At 33.8% G+C, this 24828-nt stretch overlaps 1 long non-coding RNA gene across 1 annotated transcript in view; it reads right to left on the bottom strand.

The window, feature by feature from the left end:
- Positions 1-22387: 22387 nt before the first annotated feature.
- LOC148123985 (uncharacterized) overlaps positions 22388-24828 on the bottom strand; it is a 51204-nt gene continuing 48763 nt past the window's right edge. The window contains exon 4 of the long non-coding RNA XR_015740324.1: positions 22388-22816. This is a non-coding gene — a long non-coding RNA (uncharacterized LOC148123985). The remainder of the gene's footprint in view (positions 22817-24828) is intronic.

Genomic DNA, 24828 nt, shown 5'->3' with positions numbered 1-24828 from the left:
TAAACAAGACTGTAAATCAGTTAATATTTTTGACAAAACACATTAAACATGTGCTGAACAAAAGTATAGTTTCAGCTAAGCCAACAAGGAAGTTCCATTCCGTCAATTAATTGTGAACTAGCATCATATAAGATTCTATGGTTGCATTTCTACCTCAATGTGATTTGCTTGGTTTGGGTTAGAGTGTTTCTGTGTGAACCTAGATACTGAGGTATCTAAACATGGCTTAGGTCTTCCATATTTTGTGAACCATCTACCTTTCTTACAATAAAACAATTTGATGCATGTAACTCACAGATCAGTATTTTTTTTTGTTTTAGTGCTTTTTGTTCTACAAACATTAAGCAAACTTGTAATATTTGACCTAGTATCAAAATATATTATGTTATGCCATTCTATGATGCAACCAAATACTGTTCCAGCCCCTTAATATATATTCTATATTCTGTGATAAGAAATGGCAACAGCAATGAAGAGATACATAGCAATGCAAATCTACTTGTACATCCTGAATCTGTTATGATTGCCATCACAATTTGCCTTTTGTGTTTGAATGTTACATCAATGTACATAGAAAGAGAATGGAATTTAACAGAGTTGGAAAGGACTTTGAAGATATTCTAGTCCAACCCCCTGCTCAACCAGGAGACCCTATACCATTTCAGACAAATGATTGTCCAATCTTTTCTTAAAAACCTCTGGTGATGGAGCACCCACAACTTTTGAAGGAAAAGCCGTTCCACAGAATAATTATTCTGTCAGAAATTTGTTCTTCTTCCTAGGTTGCTTCTCTCCTTGATTAGTCCATCCATTGCTTCTTGTCCTGCTTTTAAGGAAAACAGGTTGACTTCTTCTTTGTGGCCATCCTTTGACATTGGGAGACTGCTATCATGCCACTCCTAATCCTTCTTTCCATTAAACTAGACATAACCTCATGATCTGCCATCTTGCCTTTATTCAGTACCCTGACCAGATGATCCAGCTTTGCTGGCAACCAAAATGCATCTTCAAAGCCAACAAGAAAAAAATTAAGAAACTTCTAGCTTGACAGACTTTGTGAGAGTTATTTTCCACATTGATTAAAAAAAAACATGCAATTATAAAAGCAATCAGCACAAATGCATACTGATCTGCCTTTGCAAGCTTTCTTCATCATAAGAATGTAAAAAACAGGCAAGAGATTTACCACCATAAATTTCCAAGATATAAGTGTCTCACCTGAAAATGGAGTACTCACTAGAATTCTTGTGTTGTGATGTTAACCTTACTTCTAATAAATGTTACAAATCAGAGAAATTATAAAACATCTTTATGGGATGCAATGTTTCTAATCCAGATTCTGACATATCTTTTAGTATAATGTTGTTTCTTGCCTAGTATATTCCTGAAAATGGAGAGCCTGATTTTTGGGGGATCAACCAAGTCTTGATCCATTTAATTGTGATAGGAATTGACAGACCAAACCAAGTCTGAAAGAAAGTAACTGTCTCAAACTCATTCAGCTGATTTTCATGGCTAAGAAGTACTAGACTTCACAATCTCCTGGTTTCTAGTTTGGTGCCCTAGCCACTAAACCAAACTGTTTCCAATAATTTTAGTATAATAAAGGCATTTATTTGTTTCACTAAATGTATAGCCTACCATCTTTTAGTAAAGTCTGGCCAGGGTACAATGAGGTCAAAGCAAACAAAATTTTAAAAAGGAAAACAATATGATAAAAAGATCAACAAGCAATCATAAAATTAAAAGAATGATATTAAGAGCTATGCTGAAAGAAAATTGCTTGAATCTCCCTATAAAATGTGACCAACACTGGGGATGGGGCTGCCTGGTGAGGGAGTTTATTACACAAAGTAGAGATTGCTACTTAACAAGCCTGTTGCTTAATCCATGCTTTATGAACTTCGCAAGGAAGGAAAATCTGCAATAGCTCTGTCTTGATTATTGGAAAACATAGACTATGATGGATTTCCCTATAATTCTTACCTCTAATATTACTTCAATACTACTGCAGAAGAATTCCATCAACATCTTAAAAAATAATACTTATGCAAATGCATACTGTACTGTATGATACCATTTTCCTTAATTCCCTTATTTAAATTTTTATTGGAAATCTGAAAAACTGTAACAAACACTGACCAGGATCTCAAATTATCAGGATCTGATTCTGAAAATCTTGGAATAGGGGATTTAATTGACACTCTTCAGATGTATTGAATCATATATTCACTATTCCTCAGTTTGGATTGCATTAAATTTTAGCTTTTTCATGTTGATCCCAATTGGCAAAAATCTCCTCCGTTGGTGATTCTACAACAATGCAAGACTAAATGAACCGATGAGTATTTTTTAAAGGTCAATATGATGAGTATTTTTTAAAGTAATTGGGCAGCAAAAGATCTTGGTTGATAATTTCATGCCCATCAATAATTGTTTTTCAGGAAATAATATGGAATGTGAGTTTTGTACAAAACCAGAAGCTTCAAAATTATTTATTATTATTATTATTTTTAAACATCAGCTGTTCATTAGGAGGACTTTTATCCTTGCAGAAATCAGGATTCTGAGCCACATATATGTGGCCTGTCAGAATAAGCTGAAAGTTCTTTATTTTTCAGTCTCTGATATTGCTGATATGCGACACATGCAGATTGTAAGATAATGGATATTTTTAAAAGTCGTATGCATTTTATGTGTGTAATATAGGAATACCTTTAAATCAGTAATCCAATCATCTAAATTGAGTCCTTTCATCATAAAAGAAAGAATAATTTGTTATGTAGATATATTAATAAACAAAGATCACAGTAATATGGATTATTGCTTCCTCACCTTGGTAACTTTAAGGTACATGAATTTCAGAATTCTAATATAATAAATATATAGAAAATGTTTTATTATGTAAATGACATAAAAAGACCTATGGATTAAAAAGCCCCGAAGAAAACCTCTGAACTAAAGCATCCTCCTTGTTAGCATCACAAAACCAATAAGAGAATTATAGATTTTTTTGGTTTAATTTACCTGAAGACCGTACATCTCCATTTACATATGCACCAGCACAATTATTCCCATTTACATATGCACAAGCACAATTCTATTTTAATTAATTATGGCTATTATTTCTGGGTTGCAAAAATCTGGTAAGCCATTAGATGATAGCAAAGAAAAGCAGAAAACTCAAATGCTTTGCTGTCATCTTGTGGTCATCTGGAATTTTGCAACATAAATAGTTGAACCCATTGAAAAAAATGCCATTCTTCCATAATTCTGTTCATATTTGCTAATTTACATTTGCCTGAGAATAAATTTTATTTATTCAATGTGTTTTGTTCCTAAATAGGCATGTGTAGGATTGCAATATTAAACATCTGTTTGTAACGAAATGGGCATTTCAACTCTAAAATTGTGTTCTGGAGAATGTTTGTTATAGTACAGTATAAACTATAAATCAATTTGTTAAACAAAAAATTTCTTTCCATAAACATCCATAGAATGTATCCAACCTGAAAATCAACACAATGCACCTTTGTTTGCTGGATGAAATTTTGCTAAGAGCTAATGTAAAATTGTTATTGTGGCAACAACGACCAAGGCAACATACTATTTTTGTGTGTATAGTCAAACTAACAAAAAATGGTTAGGGGATTATAAAAGAAGCAAGTGCAGGAAAGTAAGCCCTTATAACAATTTTAGGCATACATTTACACATTTGCCAAGAAAGGAAGGAATGTAACACAAACTTAGATTTGATCAAAATTCTTTGGAGAGAGAAATCCGAAGTATTTCAGAGTGAATGAATAGGAGTGCTGTTCTAGCTCTATGTATTAATTATTTACCATTATCTTTTTTTTACATGTAGACTATTTGTTTACTATTACACAGAGTGCATTCCTGAGTAAGAAAAGTCAGGACAACAATTTCAATAGAAGAGAATATATGCAGCTCAGGGTTGAAGAATGGCATTCTTGGTTCTTTCTGAGATTGAGTTTGATCACTGTTTATATACACTAAGCTGCCTTGGTAGTTCCTTGAGTAAGGTATTGTTTTCTACTTCATTGTTTATCTAGGTGTCTGAGTGTTAGCTCTTGAAGATGATGTGTCCTTATCTTTTTGTTTTCTTCCAAGTTTTTTATTGTCTCCTTTGAATGGTGTGTATATAGCTGCTTTTTCTATTGTCTGAATATCTGGCTTCCAGGCATTCCTTAGCAAAATTAGTGGTTTTGGATTTAGCTTTGTCTAAGTATAGTCATGGTTTCCCAGTTGGAACTATGATTAAGTTTGTCCATATGTGGTGACATTATGGAGTTTTCATTGTGTCTTCTGACAGCTAGTTGCTATTGTCTGCCTGTCTGTCCTATATTGCAGATGTTATAGTCTTTACACTGATTTCTCTGATTTTCTTCTTCTTCTTGATCTATTGGGTTTTTTTATTTACTTGGAGGGCTTTAGTTAATTTGTGTGTATAGTAATGCCATAGAAGCAACATTTAAAACTTCACAACTTGCCACAGAAACCTAAGAAAAGACAGACAATCATACCACACTGCAAAAGAAAACAAAAGCAAAAGATAGCAATAGACATATATAAATAAACTATAGTCATACACTGGAGAGATAAGAAAAAGCTAAGAAGCAAACCAAAAAGATCAGAACACATTCCATCTAGCAACCTACACCTAGATAAGTAGGGATTAATACCAGACAAAGAATCAAACAAAAACAATACTTTAATCAATAAACTACCAAGGAGAAAATTACACCCATCAAAACTGGCAAGGTAAGTTACAGTATATAAACAGGGAATAAACCTCCACATTCTCTAACATTGATGATGTTACCTAGTTAAGTTAATGAATTGTATGCAAACAAACAACAGAGTTCAGACAGCACCAGACTCTACAGAACAAAAGTTACTTTGATAATTTCAATCTGTGCTATGAAAGTCATATGTATTCCTTAATTATGGAATCTGATTTATTGTATCTGCTTTGACAAATGCAGAACTTGCATGGAAGGAATCTATCTCATTTTGAAGAAAGGGCACAAATTGAACATTACAATGTTTTCTGATTGTATATTGTAATGATCAGCCAGACTCAAATATCTACATACCCTTTATCAAGTGGGCAAAAAGCATACAGATGTATAGTTTGCATTTATGCACTATGGGGACACACTTGAATCTCATTAAAAAATGTCACTCAAGACATCTGGTCAGCTGCCCTAATCCATATTGGGGGTTTTACACTATTGCTATGCCCCCAATATGTTTTAAACATTGCCAATATGCTTTCTCAGTAGTAACAGCAGCATGTCCCTTTTGGTTTCACAGCCCATCCCCAGTGCTGGTTTTTATCACGTCACGTACCAGGCAAAATGAAAAGCCACATACTGTATCTCGTGTATCTGGCTAATGATATTGGTTGAACAAACCTTGTGTGATTAGGAACAGGGATGAATTGGCTTGGGGTCCAGTTCATCTTACGGACCGCAAAAGATTCAGCTGTCACTTGTGCCATGCAGCAGATGGACAGTTTGCATCCGATTGACAGTCCAGCGCCAAAGCCTTTAGAAGCTTTGGCAGCCCATTTGCCATCAGGCAGCAGACTTTGATGTCCTGCAGATGGTGGCCTCAGCCATCTTGCATTTGTGTCGTTGTGTCTGGTGCTGTTGTGCCTTCATTCCAAACAGAGGAATGCTACCGGTTCTGTCTCACTGCCTTTGGAACAGTCACACAACAACTGCACTTAAAAAAAAAAAAAGGAAGGAGATAATTCTGTTTAGAATCCCTAATCAATGGATTTCAGAGGCTGGAAATAATAAATAAATAAGTAAGTAAGTAAATAAATAAATAAATAAATAAAATTGAAAATAAAAAATACATACATACATTACATACATACATACATACATACATACATACCTATACATATTTGATATCACAAAGATTTTAAGCTATTTCTTACTTCTATCTAAAATCCCAGAAATGTCTGTCAGAAACAACAAAACAAAGCTTTAATTTCTTCAGACTCCATCTAGAACCTGATAAATTTGGCTTTTCCTGAACAAATAACTGTATAATCACCAATCCCATTTTTGTGCGAATTAGGCTAATACAGCTTTCCTTGCATTTGTTTCATTCTACCTAGCTTACAAATGCAGAACAAAAGATTTTTTTTTCAGTGGGGTTCAAGCTAATCTTGGTCCATGAATAGCCTAAAGTAATCGTTAGTATTAGAAGCCATGACTGGAGATCTCCCAGAATTGCTGTTTTCACATTTGGTCAGGTTAGGTAGGAATTCTGACTGGCACAATTAGAAAAGAGCCCTGTCAGTGAATCACAGAAAAGATTGTGGTTTTTCTCTTCTAGGTAGACTCAGCCCAGAATTTTTCACCACTTTTTTTGCCATCTACTGAATTCATTTTTTAAAAAAAAACTCTTCAAAGGGGAAGAAGGAAGGGAGGGAGGGAGGAAGGAAGGAAGGAAGGAAATTCCGTGGTGTGTGATTTTCAGGCACTTTAAGGTAATGGAAAATATTTTGTGGGGAAAAAATAGATGTATAAATTGTCAATTAATGCACACTGCTTACAGCCAGCAAACAAGGGGGGGTGGGGAATAAACAGTTAATTAGGGGCTTTTTGAATCATTGTTATACATACGATACATCATTTGCAGGTGCTACAATGGTGAAAGATAACCATTATAATTACCAGTATTCAAAGATTCATATTTTTCCCTATGTAATTGATTTAGGATTATCAGTTTTCTTGTGGTTATACAAAAGGCCTGTCAAGGTATTTCACACATGTTTGGCTCATGCGTGTTCCAAAAACAAGTCAAATGCTGTTAATTTTTTCCTGAAGCATAGCTGAAAGTATTGTGCAGAAAACAGGCCAAATTTTACCTGTTCCTTGCCTTAATTAAATTGCATTATATGTTTTTTTTATTTTTCCTCTCTCGTTCATTTCCTAACATCCTCTTCCTCCTTTTGCTCTCTGTCTGTCTGTCAGTCTCTCCCTTTTCTCTCTTTCTTTGTTAAAATACATCTGTGATTGTTGACTGCCCCAGATTATATCTAAGTGAGGAGTGGGAGTACTTGCACCTGGTACAGTATATGTCGTTTAACAATACGTATCATTACATTATTTACAGCTCATTTTGTGTTATTCAATAGTAAACGGCACATTAACCCTTGGAGTGCCTGCACAGGAATATTCCTGTTCCCCACAAAGAGATGCCCCCCCTGCTCCCTTTCCTTTACAGCCCAGAGAAAGATGAAAGGAAGAACATCTATAGCCGAGTTCATAAACAGGGCAGCCTGTTCATTACAACCAGGAGAGTTACCTGGGCTGCTGAATTTCTCTCGCAGGAAATCTGTTTCATAATGATATTCTTTAGCATGCCCCACTTGTACTTCTGCTGATAACACAGGTTACAAAAGGGACTTGGCACCAGAGTCAATTAATGTCCTGGCTTTTTAACCTCTTTTATTGGAGTACATTCGGCACTGTGGGGACCTCACTATTATGTTGTTGGCAATACAAGGACCCTAGTGATACAATTTCATACAATCTGAGCCTTGTCTTTAGTTCAGAGAAATAACACATCATGATCTGGCCTCATTAGGACTGACTCAGCAGCCTCACTTCCACAGGACAATGGTGCAATTTGATTTGAAAAATGCATAGGAACTGGTCTTTTTTCCTTGTTCTCTGTATTCCCCACTTGATCAGAAATGACAGATTTTCCTTAAATTTTCATCTCTGAAGCAGAATACAATTCTAGCTGAACACAAGCTTACATGGAAAGGCATATAGAGAAGATGATGACTGTCTATATTCTTCTAGAATATAACAATTATTTCCCTCAGCAAGTGGATGGGGTTTTTTTAAGCTCTTTTAGGGAAATATAAATCTGCATCAGTGCAATGATTGTACCATTAGACACTCCATAATTTATTATTTTCCTTGATTCAAAGAAAAATGAATTTAAAATACCATTTTAGTTCTTTGAAGAAGGCTTTTGCAGTTAAAATAACAAAAAGATAGTAAGGAAAGATATCAGTGGTACATTCCCATTCTAAGCACATCCAGAACTCTTAACTACAAGTGTTTCTTTCCAGTGTTGCTGGGTATAGGCTGTTTGCAGGAGGACGTAAAAGAAGTGAGAAATCTGAGAGAATTATAAATCTAAAAGAGCAATATCTGAATGCCCAATAAAATTGCATGAATGACGCTGTGTGATTCTATGGCTATAACCATTTGGAGTATTGCAAAAAGTGGGAATGTGAAAATAAGTCTCAAATTGAACTGGAAAATGTTTACTGCTGGAGCAGGAAGGGGGAAAGATTGGTAGGATAATATTTACAACATTTTCAAACATTTCTTTCAATGTTTGATATAATGACTTGTCTCTAAAAGTAGCATTCTCTTCATTGATGTGTAGCAGCAACCTCTCTGACTCCAATTATTTCTCAAACACATGGCTCACCATTATACCATTTGTAAAAAATTTGCACAGACTGCACAATAGAGTGTATTAATGGCATAGCAAATACAGAAAGAGACAAGGAATCCATATGGCTATTCATAACCTTTAAATACTCACCAATATCTGTGTTGCTGAATTAATCAGTCTCATGATTATCAGCATTTTAGCTGCATTTTGTTAGTAATTAGCTTGATAAATTAGCATCTGCAATATAAAACTTGACATCTCATTGTTGTCTCCGCTTTATGCTAACTGCAGAAAAAAATTGCAGCCTACTTGATAATAAAATTATCATTTCTCATATAATATAAATAGATGAAAGGAACCAAACTTTGACATACTAGATATTAGACGAAAAAGTATATCCTTTGTATTCACTGAGCTGAGCATCATAGCCTAATAGTTCATAACACAAACTTGAATAAACGTAATTTTAAAAAATAGTATTAGAATGTTTTCAATATGGCCTGCTGTGCTTTTTGAGCAAAATATAAGTTCCATTAATTCCTTTTCAGTGGAAGGACCTGGGAATAAGATTTAAGTCAAAGGGACTGGATTAACGGCAGTTTGTAAAATTCATTTACACAAGCCGGGTTAGTTTAAGAATAGGTGAAAACTGAAAAATTTCTCACTTTTATTTCTCAGACCTATATTTATAAAAGAAGCTAGGGATTTCTAACATTTTACAAACCAGTTTTAGAAAGTATGGAAAAACATCTTTAACGGATGAGCATTTGAAGGCATTCTAGATTAAAAAATTCTAACTTCCAAATTAATGGAAATCAGAGCTAGGTATCTTCCCCTGAAAATGCTAAAATATAATAATTATCCTGTACAGATGTGCTGTTATAAATGCCTAATTCTCTGGCATATTCTTTGGCCATGGTTGCCACTATAGAAAACAGCACTAATAGAAACATCCCTATTAATCTGAATTTGCTATATTCTCTACAATGTATATTACCTTTCTGCTGCCTACAACCTTCTGCCAGGATTTCTTTCTTTCTTCTTTTTTTTATTCTCTTCTTTCTAGGAGATACTTCAGAAGGAATATACCATAAGAACAATACACAGCTGCTGCTGTATAGAGATATCTAATTGTCAATATTGTGAATTTCTACAGCTTATTACTTGCATTCAGTCTAATTCTGGGCAAATTGCCAGTCACTTCAGGGATGTTCAAGTGAGCCATAATACACGTGATTCGACATCACAGCTTTAAGATACCCGACTGTTTTCCCTCTGGCCAAGGAATGTGTGTACCAATGTTACCAAGTGAAAGGAAGAATCTGATGACAAATAAAATAAAATTTGAATTTTTTTTCAAGTGGGCTGCATTTCAAGCCCAGATGTTAGTAATGAAAGATTCAATTTAAGGATTTAAATTACAAATAAATAAAGTATGAAACAGATGTGATTTTTAAGTTCAAATTATCCAGGAAGAAAAATATCTCTGTGCATGACAAAGTAATGGGGATTGTCTTGAGAGACTGTTGAAAACAATCTGCTATACTAGATACACCCTTAGGACAGGATTGGTTTGGAATGGGAAGGACTGGTGGAGCTCGTCATTAAACAAAAATTCTGTTTAATAAAACTTTATAACCATGATTAATCCTATGAGGCCCTAAAGGAGTTTGCAGTTTCTGATAAACATGTTTTCCTTGTTTGCAATAGTAATAATATTTTGAACTGAATGAAATCTGAACAAAACATTTTTTTAAATTGGAAAAAAAAGACATCAGGAGAAAGAATTTGCCAGTGCAACTTAATGTAAAAATTACAGAGTCACAAAGGAAGAAGGGCCACCCACAAAGAGAATTTTAGGCTGTACATTTAATGATATATTTTCTTGTTCTTCTACAGTGCAAACAACAGCTTTCTATGAAAAAAATGAAATCCTTAAATCAATTAAGAGGCAAAGATGTAGAATACTAGCAGATATATGTATCCAAATGAGATTGTACTTTATTTGCTTAAAGCTTCAGATTGGGGCAAAATGTTAAAGTACAGTATAATTGCATGAAAAACCTAGCTGTACTTTCCTGGAGGTGTCTAGATTTATCTCTCCCTCCCTCCAAATAAAATATCTTGCATAGGAGCAATTCACAACTACCAGTACTATGCTAAAAGTTTATTCTAAAAGCAGTATGCGATATAAAATTGGGAGCAGATAATGATTTCAAGTCTTTCCATTGACAGACTATTTCTACTCTTAGTGCAATAAGATGTTAGCATTCAATGGTTAAAATATTAGTCTAGGATGATCCTATCTCATCCACATAAATTGTCTTTGTGTCAGCTTTCACATGGGTTGGCTTTCAGTATGCATGCCTTCCAAAAGCCTGAAGAAATGATGTTGTATTGCGTTGTTTCATATAAAATCATTGATTCAAAACTTTGTTTTTCAGCTGCCTTCTTCAACAATCTTGGCGTTTCCTTGTATTTCATGGCTTGTGACATTCTTATTTAAGGAGCCTGTAGGACAAATTCCCAATCCTAGAAATAAAATGGGGCTAACATAAATAGGGGCATAGGCTGAATCTGATATACTGCCACTACTCCCATATAAACATAAACTCTTCTCTCCAACTAGCTTCTGGAATTATACTTGAAAACACCTCAGTAAGCAGTGTAGTTCTCAAATTACATTGGAGAGCTTCAATATTCCCATTACCATTCAATTGTTACATTCATGATAAATTTTAACAGCCAAGGAGCCTTCAGAGCAACCTCAAGTAGAATGGATTGCAGAAATCAAATAGGGGGTTAGTGAGGCAACAGTGATTATAAGCAAGATCTCTCAGGTGCAAATATGTAATGCCCCCTTGGCCAGTTACTAACCAATTACACAACAGGAAATGTGACTCCATATCTTATTCTCCAATTGCTTAAGAATTTATTCAGATAGCAAACCATTTCCATATCAGTTGGAATTTTTATTTGGTGGTGTTTGTGCTAATTGTTGAAAATAGTATAAAGTTAAGTTCCTGTTGTCTTGTTTTCTGTTACTACCTTTCTATTACTCTGAAGTGCAATGTAAAAAAAAGTCAAATATGAAGACTTCCCCCTTGATGATGTCCATTGGGATTTACTAAGACTGGATACTTAGGAGGCTTCACACTGCTAGAAAGAGAATAGTAAAATAAAAAAAGGAAATACTCCATGGCCACCCCTTAAGTAAATGGAAGAACAACCCATTCTATCCATTAGAATGTCATTGAAATTCTCATCTCTCTTGAATTATTCCAAAAAATAAACTAAATATGACTGACCCCTGTATCAAGAGACTCTGAATTCTTATACTGTTAGTTGTCACATCTAATTCTGTCAAAGTCTATAAGCAATGTTGTTTAAAAGGTCTTAATGCAGCACCTTAAGGACGAATAAAACCATTATAGTAACAAGTGGAAATATATCCATTGATCCTTAAGCAAGCAGTCAATCGTTAGAAGTTGGGTGGCATATATTAAAAATGAAAAAATTAAATTAATTCATGGTGTAATTAATGTGCCTCTCTTTAATGTGATATAGGACTCAGCACTGATTTCATTCTAAAATGCACAACAAACTTTCTCATGCATGAAGTAGATCTTCATCCAGCCCTGATAATTATCAAGATGTAATTTTGCATGTGCAAATCAATCAAGCCAATGGCTTCTGGATAGCACATGTTGCATAACTAGCATTTTGAATCTGTCCCTATTTTTTAGCAGACATTGGTTGTCTTATTAAATCCAATAAAAACACAGATTAGATTCTGTAGTTTTAAAGTTTTTCCATCTCTGTTTTATAGGGATTAGGGACTATCCTAATCCTTATTGAAACACACTATTTTTGTTGAAAGTCTTATTTGGCAACACAGTTGATTTGCCAAACTTCCTAGCTATAGATGTGTTTAAGCAAAATATTTTGTTCTGTGAAAGAAAATATTTATTCTATAAATTTACAAATATTGGGAACAGCTCACCAAACCACAGTTTCACATTCATGGTCAAAAATCATCCTAAACCACTATCCAATCCTTACAATATTGCATCGCTTGTAGATTTCATGGCACTGCTACGTAACAAACAACTCTTAACAAAGGAGGATTTAATCATTTGTTAGTAACGTTAAATGTTTAGAGGAACCAGACCATAAGATAAATAAAAAGTATGTGAAAAGGGTTTGTTATGTTTCTATCATTTGTTTGATTGTTAAAAGGAACAATGAACAATAATAATGAGCCATCAAGTTCAGTGATAGAGCATATGCTTGGTTTACATAAAGTCCCAGATTCTGTCTCTAAATAGGGCTGAAATAAATTCCAGCCTGAACCCCTGGAGAGAATCTGATAGTGCATGACAATATATTGTGCTACATAGAGCAAAGCAGCTTCCTTTGTTCCCATAGCAAAAGTGGTGAAATAATTATTTCATCATATCTGTTGATGGCACTGAATTTCATAATTTCTTTTTTCAAAATACAAAGATTGCTACATATTATTACCTTCTATGTGGAATAAATATAATATTTGATGTTTTCAGCTCAGTTTTAATACAATTCAAAAAATTCCAGTTTTCCATCATGTACTAGCTATTCATTGTTAGGGGCAGCAAGGCAGAAAGCCGATTGAATATCTCTCTTTCTGCACCAGGGTGAGCCAGAAGCCCTGGAAAATGTTAGCTTCCCAAGACACCTTTAATTCATATAATCATTATGAATTATAATGTGAGCCAGGAGTTCTGGAAAATTGTCACAGCAGCATTCCGGGTATCAGGTGTGAGGAGAGAAAGAGGTCAACTTTCTCTTTGCTGCCCCCAGCATGAAATAGGAGGAAAGCAATATTTTCCAGTGAATTTGCTACTACTGCAGCTGCCATGATGGAACAGGAGACAAATATGTTTTTTTCATGGCTACTTGAGAAAGGGAACACAATAAATTTGATTAAGAAAGGCTAGTCAATACAATACTAAATACTTTAACATTTGAAAGTCTTATTATTAAGGGTGATATAATGTCCAATTTTATTTTCTTGTTTACAGAAAGTCTCATAGTAATATTGTAATATAGTAATCACATGTAATATATAAACACTTTTTTCATTCCAACATATCTCTATTTCTATAGATAAAATAACACACCTATGATTGCATAGATATATGCATATATTGTATGTGATATAATAACCATATGATACAGAGAGAGGAAACAAATTATACTTTAATAGATAAAAAGCATAGTATAGTTTTAGTTTTTCAATAATGAAGGTATGCTTGATAATCCATAGTTCTTTCTGGATGTCAAGTTTACATTTTTTTTGTCTATAATTCAAAATTATAGTATCCTTAAACTGTATGACCCATAGGCAACTACAGGGATGAGATTGATGGGAGGGAGTATCAAAATGTGCTTTATATGGCAATGCAAATTCCATCTTCTATGTATTGTGTGCAACATTGCAACACAAGGACAAAGGAGCAAAATATATGGGTTTATAGGATACAATTCTTCATTTGGATTTTGTAGTGTTTAGGGTACCTACATATCTATCTTACAAATGTCAAGCCAAAACAGAATTTTAATAGATCTGGCCCATATTATATGCATAGGCTTCACATTCACCCAATTTACAAATTTTATTTGAAGTTTTGAATGGTTACATAATTGCCTTTTTTGGAATATCACACATTAAATATAATGGTGTACAACCTAAATAGCACATGTGCATTTTCCACTTCCATTGAGGAAGCAATGATAAGAAAGTACAGAAAAACAGTAAGACATAATGAGCTGAAGAAATTAAAGTCAGGAGATGAAGAAAAGAAAGGGAATCAATTAAAATTAGTTTCACCAATATTATATTCTATACTTTCACATATCTTTCAGTTCCTTCCACATCCATACATCAATTTATACTTTGCTTTTTATTTTTTAAATGGCTCACACTAATTCAAACACAATATCAATCAGTATTTGGCACATATCAGTTAATATACCACCCCTGAGACCAAAAGCCAGGTTTAACCCCTCAAGAGCTAGCATCTCTAATATTGCCTTGCAAGTTAGCATATTATTGCTTTTATCTCACAGATTCAGAGATACATGCTGTTTACTGACACATGCAGAACCCACATGGCAATAGCAAATATTAACAGTATAAAATCTATCAATTTAGTAATTAAGGCATCTATTATATTCTAATTGTTATGTATGTTTAAATTGTCAGACTGCATCTCTCCTGATTACCATCCCCTGCCACACCAGAGAAAATTAAAATGAGAGGAGGGGAGCTTGCAGCATTTATGCCAGTCATAAGTCCTTTGTGTGGATTAGATAAGCCCTTATTTTTGTCAGTCAGGCAACTTTTGAGTGAAAGGAAATGCTGTAGAGAAAGAAATGTCCTTCCTTCCTTCCTTCCTTCCTTCCTTCCTTCCTTCCTTCCTTCCTTCCTTCCTTCCTTTAAAAGTAACCTGTTTCTAAATGTGAATAAAACAAAGGAAAAATTGTAGATTTTATAAAGAGCCAGCATACATACACCACTCAGTATCAAGGATGCAGCTATAGAGGTGGTCAACATTATTAAATATCTGGGGATTCAGATAACTAATAATCTGAACTGTCTCTCCACATGCCATCCTTGTGAAGCATGCAAATCAGCATCTGCATTTCCTGTGTTAGATTAGGAGAGCACATCTTTCTCCTTCTGTCCTGGCCACTTGTTAACAGAGAGACAATTGAGAGGGTTTTAACAAACTGCATCACTGTTCGGTTTGGTGGCAGCAATGCCTTAGATAGAAAGTCCAGAGAGTGGTAAGGACAGCAAAGAAGATTGTAAGAAGCTCACTTCCTGCTTTTTGGAATATTCTCTATAAGCACTATATGCTTAGAGCTCAAATTATTGGTAGAGACCCCACATACTCATTTTATGGTCTGTTTCTGTTTCACTGGGAGGAGGTTTCAAAGTATTTCTAGCACGACTACCAGATTCTATAAGAGCTTTGTTCCCTATTCCAACCATCTGCTAAACTCACAAGATTAGTTTTTCTTGCCATGGAGATGTATACATCCAAACTAGACTGTGGTGTTTCTACAAATAATATATGTGGGTATATACGTAATTTTGTATTTACTTATTATTATTTCATATTATTAGTGTATATTGGTGGTAGTGACCCTTTGAGAGTTCTATGCACGAAGTTTCATTTTAATGTATGCCAATTAGTGTACATTCCAAGTGGCAATAAAAAAAAATTCCTTGTGTGTCCAATCATACTTCTATTCTATTCTATTCTATTCTATTCTATTCTATTCTATTCTATTCTATTCTATTCTATTCTATTCTATTCTATTCTATTCTTCCTTAAGATGGGGCAACTTTGGGGATTGATGGCATCTGATCATGGCGCATTTATTTATTATCATTTTTATCTTCTCTTTCAGTGACCATACTGAGGATTTAGGAGATGCCCTGAATTTCCTCTTGTTTGCTTGGTGTTTTCAAAACAATACAAGACATCACTAATATTTGAGATATTTCCAATATATTCTATAAAGCAGCCATATTATATTTTTAAATTTGATTTTAAGGATCAAACTCCATTAGCCAACAAATCTGGAAACTCTAAAAATAAGATCCTATTTTCTTATTCAAAGTTAATGCATCTCTATAATGGAAGCATAGTTCTTTTTATTTCCCCATTACTTAGAAAAGCTAAAACAAGTAACCCCTTAGCCTTGCACATTAAAGTCTCATCATCAGATAAATGTATGTGTATATGATTTTTATTAGCAAGATGTCAGATCAGTTTATTATGCATGAAATATCATAAATAACAGAAAAATATTCACCTGATCATGTTATGGATATCAAAGTGGATGTCAACATATTATATTTAATGAAATTAAAAATGCATAGATGAAATGTTTTCTGGACTTGTAATCTGCAATAATAGGATATCCCATATAAACTACAATTCAGATATTCCTTCAGACATCTCTCCCAGCTTTTTATTCACTCAGCCCTTAGCTTATATAATCTGGTTTTGGATATTTGATACAACTAATAGGCATTTTAAATATATATTCATTATTTCTCAGTTGAAGTCATAATGTTAACATATTTAACAATGTTATATCAACTTGGTATCAAAATTACTTGTCTAGTGAATTTTAATGGGGATTTAGAAAAGGAAACATTTTGGAGCAATCCAAACTTAAAACACACTCTGGAAAAATTAGGAGAAACTGCTCTGAGTCAGAATGAAGAATCCTGAACAGGATCTGATAATTAGAATAATCAAAGGAAATGCTGCAGAGAAAGATGTCAAGAGCAAATACTGTTAGTTTCCAGATAGACTACAGAAGAAAGAGGCATAATAGGTATATAATGTCTGAAGTATAAGCAGACTCCCACCTGGCTCAAATTGAGAAATAGGGAAGCATTTCATAGAATAGTAGTCCCTTTCCTATCATCAGCTATTTGATGGAATAATTCAGACTGACAATAAGTAGATGGAGTTGCCTAAAACTTTATTATGAATTCTTTATGGTCTCTTTGTTAATTCCTATAAAATGAAAAGGTATTGCCACAGATAGAATCAATAAAACCATATCTTAGAGAAGGTGGGTAGATAGTAACACTCTGAAGACAGCATAGAATTTTATTACCTTCCCCTCCCTTTTGGCTAAGGGCCTCCTTTCTGAATCCTGAAGAACAGTCTGTTATGATCAAAGGCAATTTCATGTGCACTGATATGCAAGCTTACAGAATTACACGCTGCTAGGTCACTTCTGGGGCATAGTAAGTCCTAGCAGTCATCCCCATTTGCATGACCCTTTAGCCATTCTGGCCAAGAATTCAGGGACCTATACATCTAGAGGACTTTAGATAGAAAATATTTTATTTGATATTGCCCCAAAACAACAGGCAACATCCAGTTATTGGAGATTTTTTTTTCTGCCAAAGCATTTCTGGTATGTAAGCTCTTGTCATCCATAATATTTTACAGGATGTTTATATATACTAAATATAATGTTTCTGCACCTTTAAAATCAATTTGGACTCCAAACTTAAAGAACTTTGACAAGGAATCAATTGAAATTTCCTCCTTCTCCAAATTTATTCATTTTTGTTCTCAGTAACTTGACTTTCCAATGTTTTTCCCATTAACATCTTGTTAATGCTGGGCAGGTGTTTCCCAGTGCAAGGCTTTCCATTAACACAATGTCAGTGGGACAAACACAGATGAGAGAAGGATTATTGGGAGCTATAGGAAACTGGCACCGTATCTGAAGCTGAACTAAAAAAACAGCATGAAGTAAAAATGTGCCTTTGGAAATGTCTACTTCAGAAGTTAGGAGCAAATATTAGACACAATTAAACTTCTCTACAGCTACTACCTTATACAAATGTGGGTGTCAAAACAGTTCTCCCCCTACTTATTTTGTTCAGCATCATATATGAATCAGCAATTTTTAAACGCTCAGTATATCTTTAAATGCCAATGCATAACAAGTATAGCAGGTGTTTAATTGTTGTTTAAATATCCACATTTTTCACATTTTACAATCACAATTAAAATTAAGCAATAACACCAAAGGAGTTGTGGTACATAGCAATAATACTTACCCATATAGTGAAATTGATAAAAAGATAATGATGCCCAGTGTGGTAACCCTGTGGTGACAGATTGCTATTCTGCTGTTAACAAGCAACCAAGAAATACTTATTTTTCCCTCAGAATTATCAGTTTGTTTCTAGCATGTGAGAACAATCACAGCCTTAAGGGAGGATACAATAGTTAGTATGGTATTAAAACACTTATAACTAATAAAAACACTAAATCATGCTAGATATGCAGCAGTGTGTCATTTCTATTTTAATAAAAAAGTACATTATTCTCTTCTCAAAATTGCAAAATTTTATTTTTTTATGCATTGGCAGCACAAACAAAAGATTAAAAAAGTAATAAATCTGTGCTTTCTGGCATTGTCACTTAGGTAATTTTCTGCTCCTTGGGATAAAAACATGGAATAGAACTATCTTAAGATGGTTTGCTATTTAAAAAAATAAAAATAAAAACCCTACATCTATTGTTTTCTATAGTTGATGGGGAAGTTTGGGGAATTGGGAAGAAACATTTGATTTTCATAATGTCTCTATAAGTATTATGAGGGGATCTAATATGACTAGAAAATAGTTTGTGTATCTGTTTAACATGAAATGGCAATATATGATAAGAGAGTAATTTAAATTGTGTAAACAGCACTTTACTTTGTAAATGAATGGTCAGACATTCCTATTTATGAAGTGTCAGAATGAAGCTAAAATTTACAATGTACTGACATATTAGAAACTGAACATGGAAGAAACTGTGTTTCCTTCCTTCCTTTCCTCCCTCACTTTCTCCTCCCTCCTTCCTTCGTTCTCTAAAATGTAGGGGATGATACTTCCTTCTCCTCTACATTGTAGGGAAAATTAAAGATATCCACAAACCAGTAATGACACATTCCTCAAATACCAGAAAGCCTTCTCACACATTCAAATTGCCATTGCTCAGATTACAGGGTATGTTAAAATAGGTTAGAACTATATCAATTATATAAAAGCAACAGAATAATATAAGATATAGAAACAGATAATTTTCTAGACTTCTTGCAAATGCTACCAATTCTAAGCATATTTAAGTTACTCATCTATGAAACAAGCCCATTTTAAATGTTCAGCTATAATATTTTATTTTCTTGATTTGCTATGCCTTGCTAAGTATTAAGCCTTTCATGCACATCACTGAACATTGACGCACAGAAAGGAAAATAGCTGGTTTGTGGCTTTTAAAGTTAGGGCCTTGAAGGACTTGCATTTCACATGCAGTCAATTTTCAACATCTTAGCCACTGCTAATAAAACAAGAGCAGAGACTATTCAGAATACATTATGAATACATCAGGTGTATAAAACTGGTGCAACAGAATTATATATATATTTAACTCATAATCATAACATAGATCTCTGACATATTGGAGAGGAAATAAATGTAAGGAGGAGATGGCAAACTCAAAGCCAGTACAGAACTGCAATGGGTAGTATAATAACATTAATATTTTTCTTATAATAACACTATAGACGTAGTGGGATAGTAGTAGGATGTTTATTTTCTCTGAACTTCTTTTACAAATTTCCAAGGCAGGTTGCCTTGTTAGTCAGTTGCAGCAAATATATATAACCATATAATCTTGGCACCTTAAATATTTTTTTTCACATAAATTTCAGGCAGAGGCAAGATAGTTATTTGTCATGGATGTTTTAATCTGGATTACTGCACTGAGAAAAGTAGGTGGACTCCATAGGCTAATAGCCCTTTTAACTCTAAACTGCATGATCACATTCTTTACAAGATGGATGAAGTAATGTCCTATGGGAAAGATTTGATGAGAATTTTTAGTCATAGAGAGATGGAGAGTACACATGGTTGCTTTTAGGTTCATGAGACAGAACTACTAGATAATGAACATAAATAAACTGTAGGGTATCATGGGATAATTCAAAGAGCAGTGCGTAAAATATTTTGAATTGAGATCATTTTAAGCTTACACAGACTCAAATGTTCAGACCAGGAGAGTAATTTAGTTGGTTCTGTTTGATTTCTGCAAAGAGGTTGTTAAACAGTGAGCAAGCCAAAATCTCTCATTTTTCCACAGTGCCTATACAAGCCAACAGCCAGTGTCCAGGCAGAAATGGAAGAAACACAGTCTGACAGGAATTGAACTTTACATGTGTAGATAAAGCCAGTTTCCTAAGTGGATCTTGCTCCAGGATTTCCTTTTTCTCTTCCCTCAGCTGTCTAAAGGCATTGACTTAACTCTGTTGCATGTATTGTGACATCAACGCTTGTGAAGCATTGACTTCTGATTCCTTATTAATACAACTAAGTGAATTCAATATGTCTAATTGTGGTTTATGGATGAAAATATCTTTCATCTTTTTAAATGTACTTAACTTATTTATTTTGATAGGGCTCTGGACACAAAGAGGTCAACTATAGCCAGCTAGTTCAAATTATGCTTCTTAACTAGTAGAGCTTTTAAATCATTTTTGTTACTTAATTTTTTTCATACTGGAATGAAGGAAGGCAATCATTCCTGTAAGCAAAAGAAGAAATTTAGCTCTAAGTAAAATGTCTGAAAATTATTAACAATATAACTATCTGATTCTCAAATACTTCATGTAACTGAAAAAAAGTTTTTTAATTATTTGTCATGCCCTGATTATTAACTACTTTGATATTGTTCATAAGATGCTGAAAGTTATGACACATTTAGTGAAAACACATGCATATATCTACACAATTAATTTTAAATAGTAATATGACAATATTATCAGAATTAATTTAAAGTTCCATTTCAGCGCTTACTAAAAGTGTTCTTATATTAGTATAGTCCCAAATAAAACCCATGTTAGATCTAAATATTATTTCACTGCATAATAATTTTATTGTCATATATTGTGATAAAAAGACATCACCTCTATTAATCCATGAGAAATGCTAAGGCTTCTACTGAAATTCATCTCACCTTTTTGAAATAATTTTTATATATGTTTTTAAGTGCTTAGTATTACATTCAAGTATTTCCTGTCTAAGAAGGTTTGGGAAATTAAAATAAAAATGGAAATTTTGTTTTTCCCCTCCAAATAATGGAAAGTTTATATTTGAAAGGGTCTCAAAGAGCAGAGGTGATTCTGCAGCTGCAAATGGCACACCTTTGCTGCATATTTGACTGGAAATTCACTATAAACCCATTGGATCTGTTACTGTTCTTCTTTGTTATGATCATATTGCTCTTTTGGTGTGTAGAGTGACAAAAGTGAGAAGATGCCTCTGCCTCCTTATATGTAAACCTTTCTCTTGTCTCTAAGTACTGTTGAAATCAGCTCTACACCAAAAAGAGAATAAGTAGTTACCGGTTGTGAGGAAGCTGGATCTGCTAGAGACAAATTACTGATCTTCAGAAAATGGAATCTTAAGCAAATGACCTTCTTATTATGACCTGGTTTATTATACTGAGCTACGGTTAACCAATTGTACAGTCTTGTAACCATGGCTGGATACAAGATGGCCAACTAATTAAGTATTTTGAAACAAACAAACCATGATATATCTAATAAAGGATCTGCATAACATACCAATCACCATGATTTACATATTACAGGCTTACAATTGTGGACATGAGCAAGAGATTACCATTCATTCATTTTGTGTTAAGAAGATAATGAACTATACAGCAAAAAAGCAGGAAGCAATGTTTCAAAAGAAGGTGCCTGAATGTTTAAACCAGATAAACATTTAACCCATAATATTTCTGATGTATGTTCCTTAACAGCCAAATAAAAAGCCATTATAAATATATCACAGCAAACTTCCCCAAGTTCTCATCAATATGAATCATAGTGAGAAAGAAGAGAAAGTAACTAGATGCATATACATATGTAATACTTTACTTAAATATGTGAACCTACAGCAGGTGGCAGCACCTAGCTGACTTTGACGATCCATACAATTAAACAGAGTAAGATCTAATTAGTACTTAGATGGAAGACCTCTAGAAAATCTAAGGGATATAGGGAAGGGTTCAAAATACATGATGAAATATGGAAATGGCAGACTGCTTCTACATTGTTGCAACATGACCATATGGATATGTGCATGAACTCATCATTTGACTTGAATTAAACTTTGCTTACAAAAGAACAAAAAAATGTTCCTGTATTATTATACAGCTATATTGTAGATTACTGAGCATGGAAACAAATGATGACTTACCATAGCCCTCCAGAAGTACTAGCTAGAATTCCGTTAATCTTCCTATAGACCAGACAAAAAACACAAGCAAATGAGCTAATTCTACTTTATTGTAAGGCTACATTAACAACATCTTGCAAGTCTTAAAATACAAATTTCCCACTGTCTCCATTATAGCCTGGGAAATTTGGGGGCTTCTTAGCCCATGATGCAGCTGTGGGCTGCCCCTCTTATTTGACCATTCCCCTAGGCAGAATCTTTCCGCCTCCTTTCTAAAGTTGTCCCAAAGGTGTTTTTTCCAAAGGCTTTGTTTTTTTCTTGAAGATGTCTCGCTTCTCATCCAAGATGCTTCTTCAATTCTGACTGACTCATTTCTCCATAGTCCTTCCCACATCATTATAGCAGTGAAGAGGGGGAGGAAACTGGTAGTTGGTTTCATGTTGAATCCAGACTCATATAAGGACATCGACAATGAGCAGCCAGCTCCATGTTTGATGAACCACTGCCTGAGGGCTACAGACAGTTAAATTGGGTCACCTGACAATCAACAAGAACAGTTTCTATCAATATTCAAAGATAAGGAATATGAATTGCCACTTCCTCCTCTAGTTAAGAAAAGAAAGCAGAACAAAGGTATTCTTAAATCATCCTTACAAAAAAGTGCCAGCACACTTTTTAGTGACATTGATAGTGGTTCAATTTAAGAAAAGCAATAAGTACTCGGCTTAATTATAAGTTGATTAGCCACCATGGCTGCTATTTATTTTGTGGATGTTTTTATTATTTTAATGTATTTTGAATTGTTTTCATTGTTTTAGAATTTTAGAAGATACTTGGTTAAATTGGGTGGCTATGGACGGATGACGAATGAACGAATGAGTGAATGAACAAAATCAAGTCTCTCTATTGACAATAATTACCAGCTAACCCTAACCTTAACATTTCAACAATTCCAACTCAATTAAAATGTATGGAAACCATGAGGTCATCAAATGTTGAATGACAACAATTCTATAAACAAAAACAGTAGTGTTAACTGGTCACATAAATTGGTAAGGATTAGGATTACCCAGAAGGAGAGATATAATGATTACACAGTGTAGTTCATTCTTTGAGTTATTATCTGAATAATAATTTGATTATTACCAAGTCTGGAGCCTCAAATATTTTCTATAGATTGATATGAAAACTCTCAAAAATTATTGTAATTTCTTTAGGATTTCATAAAAAAGAACAAAATGTTTATATGCTATTGACAACTCTACAGGAAAAATAAGTCAATTTTAGATATCTTTATAATTGGACTAGAAACATTACAGCCACTTTTAAGATAGGATGTATAATTTTATTATTTCTAAAACTGAAATTTCACATGTAGATTTAACTGCTCTTATTCCTTTTTTCTCTCCATATTATTGCTCCTTGGTTATTACTATCAGACTTTTCTGCCTGTTTAGGTAAATACAGTAGCTTCAGTGCAGAAGATGTGTGTGTGTGTGTGTGTGTGTGTGTGTGTGTGTGTGTAATAAAAATTGTCGGTAAAGATTACAGGGGCTTTTTCACAACAAATCTTTAAAAAACATACAACTGTCATTCTACAGACTTCACTTTTTCCCATCGTGCTCCTCCTGCTTGGTTACATAAGAATTTTAGGGAATACTTTGAAATAAATTGCTATTAATGGCGTAAAATAATTCCTTTTCCTGCAGAAGAGGTTGTGGCTTTAATAGATTTAAACCATATTAGCACCAGATCATACTTTCACTTGCATTAGCTAATTTTCAAAGAACACTCAGTTAACATACTGTATTTTTCTACTATATCAGCAGATATTACAAAGAGACAGCATTGTAGTAATAATGAACCTAATAACTAGCTCCTGAACAAAGTATTACTATATTAGCATTTCTATGAAGGGCTGAAAAAAATAGACACAGATGCAAATAGAACTGGAATTCTTTGCATTAGTATATTCTAATCACTTCACATTAAACACATAGAAAAGAAGATTTAGATATCTGAATATTCACACAGCTCGGTCTACACAATATTGTATCACTTCAGGATATTGAGGTATAAATTGATTAGATGTAAATCAAAATAATTTTCTCACTGCAGAACACCTAGGAAATAAACTGAAAGTAGTATACTGACTTATATGAATCACATGATTAGATTATAATGCTTCAATTATTTGGCAGGTTCAAGCCAAATGAGTTATACACTTATTTCTTAGATATTTCATGAAATTTTAAGGAACTTCAATTCACAAAATAATTTGCATAGTACATGGAGTTTTTCACTCCCAAACATTCAGTATATTTCTGTTTAAGAAGCAATTTGTTTTCTATGTTTTGGAAAAAGCTAATCACTTGTATCTCAAGTCCTGCAGATACCTGTCCTCAAGCTGTTTTTAGGGCGGGAGGGTAGAGTTTAAAAAGGTTGTTATGTAGGTCAGAAGTCTTGTCCATTTTGAGTGTATAGCACATGCAATACTTATCTTAAAAAGGGGACAATTTCAATGAAATGTCTGCCATCTTGACCTTTTT

This window comes from Pseudonaja textilis, chromosome Z (genome assembly GCF_049901715.1).
Source record: "Pseudonaja textilis isolate UNSWEBS1 chromosome Z, rPseTex1.2, whole genome shotgun sequence".
In the NCBI taxonomy this organism is placed as follows: Eukaryota; Metazoa; Chordata; class Lepidosauria; order Squamata; family Elapidae; genus Pseudonaja; species Pseudonaja textilis.
Note: the sequence above shows the minus strand (reverse complement) of the source record. Positions and strands in the feature narration are given on the sequence as shown.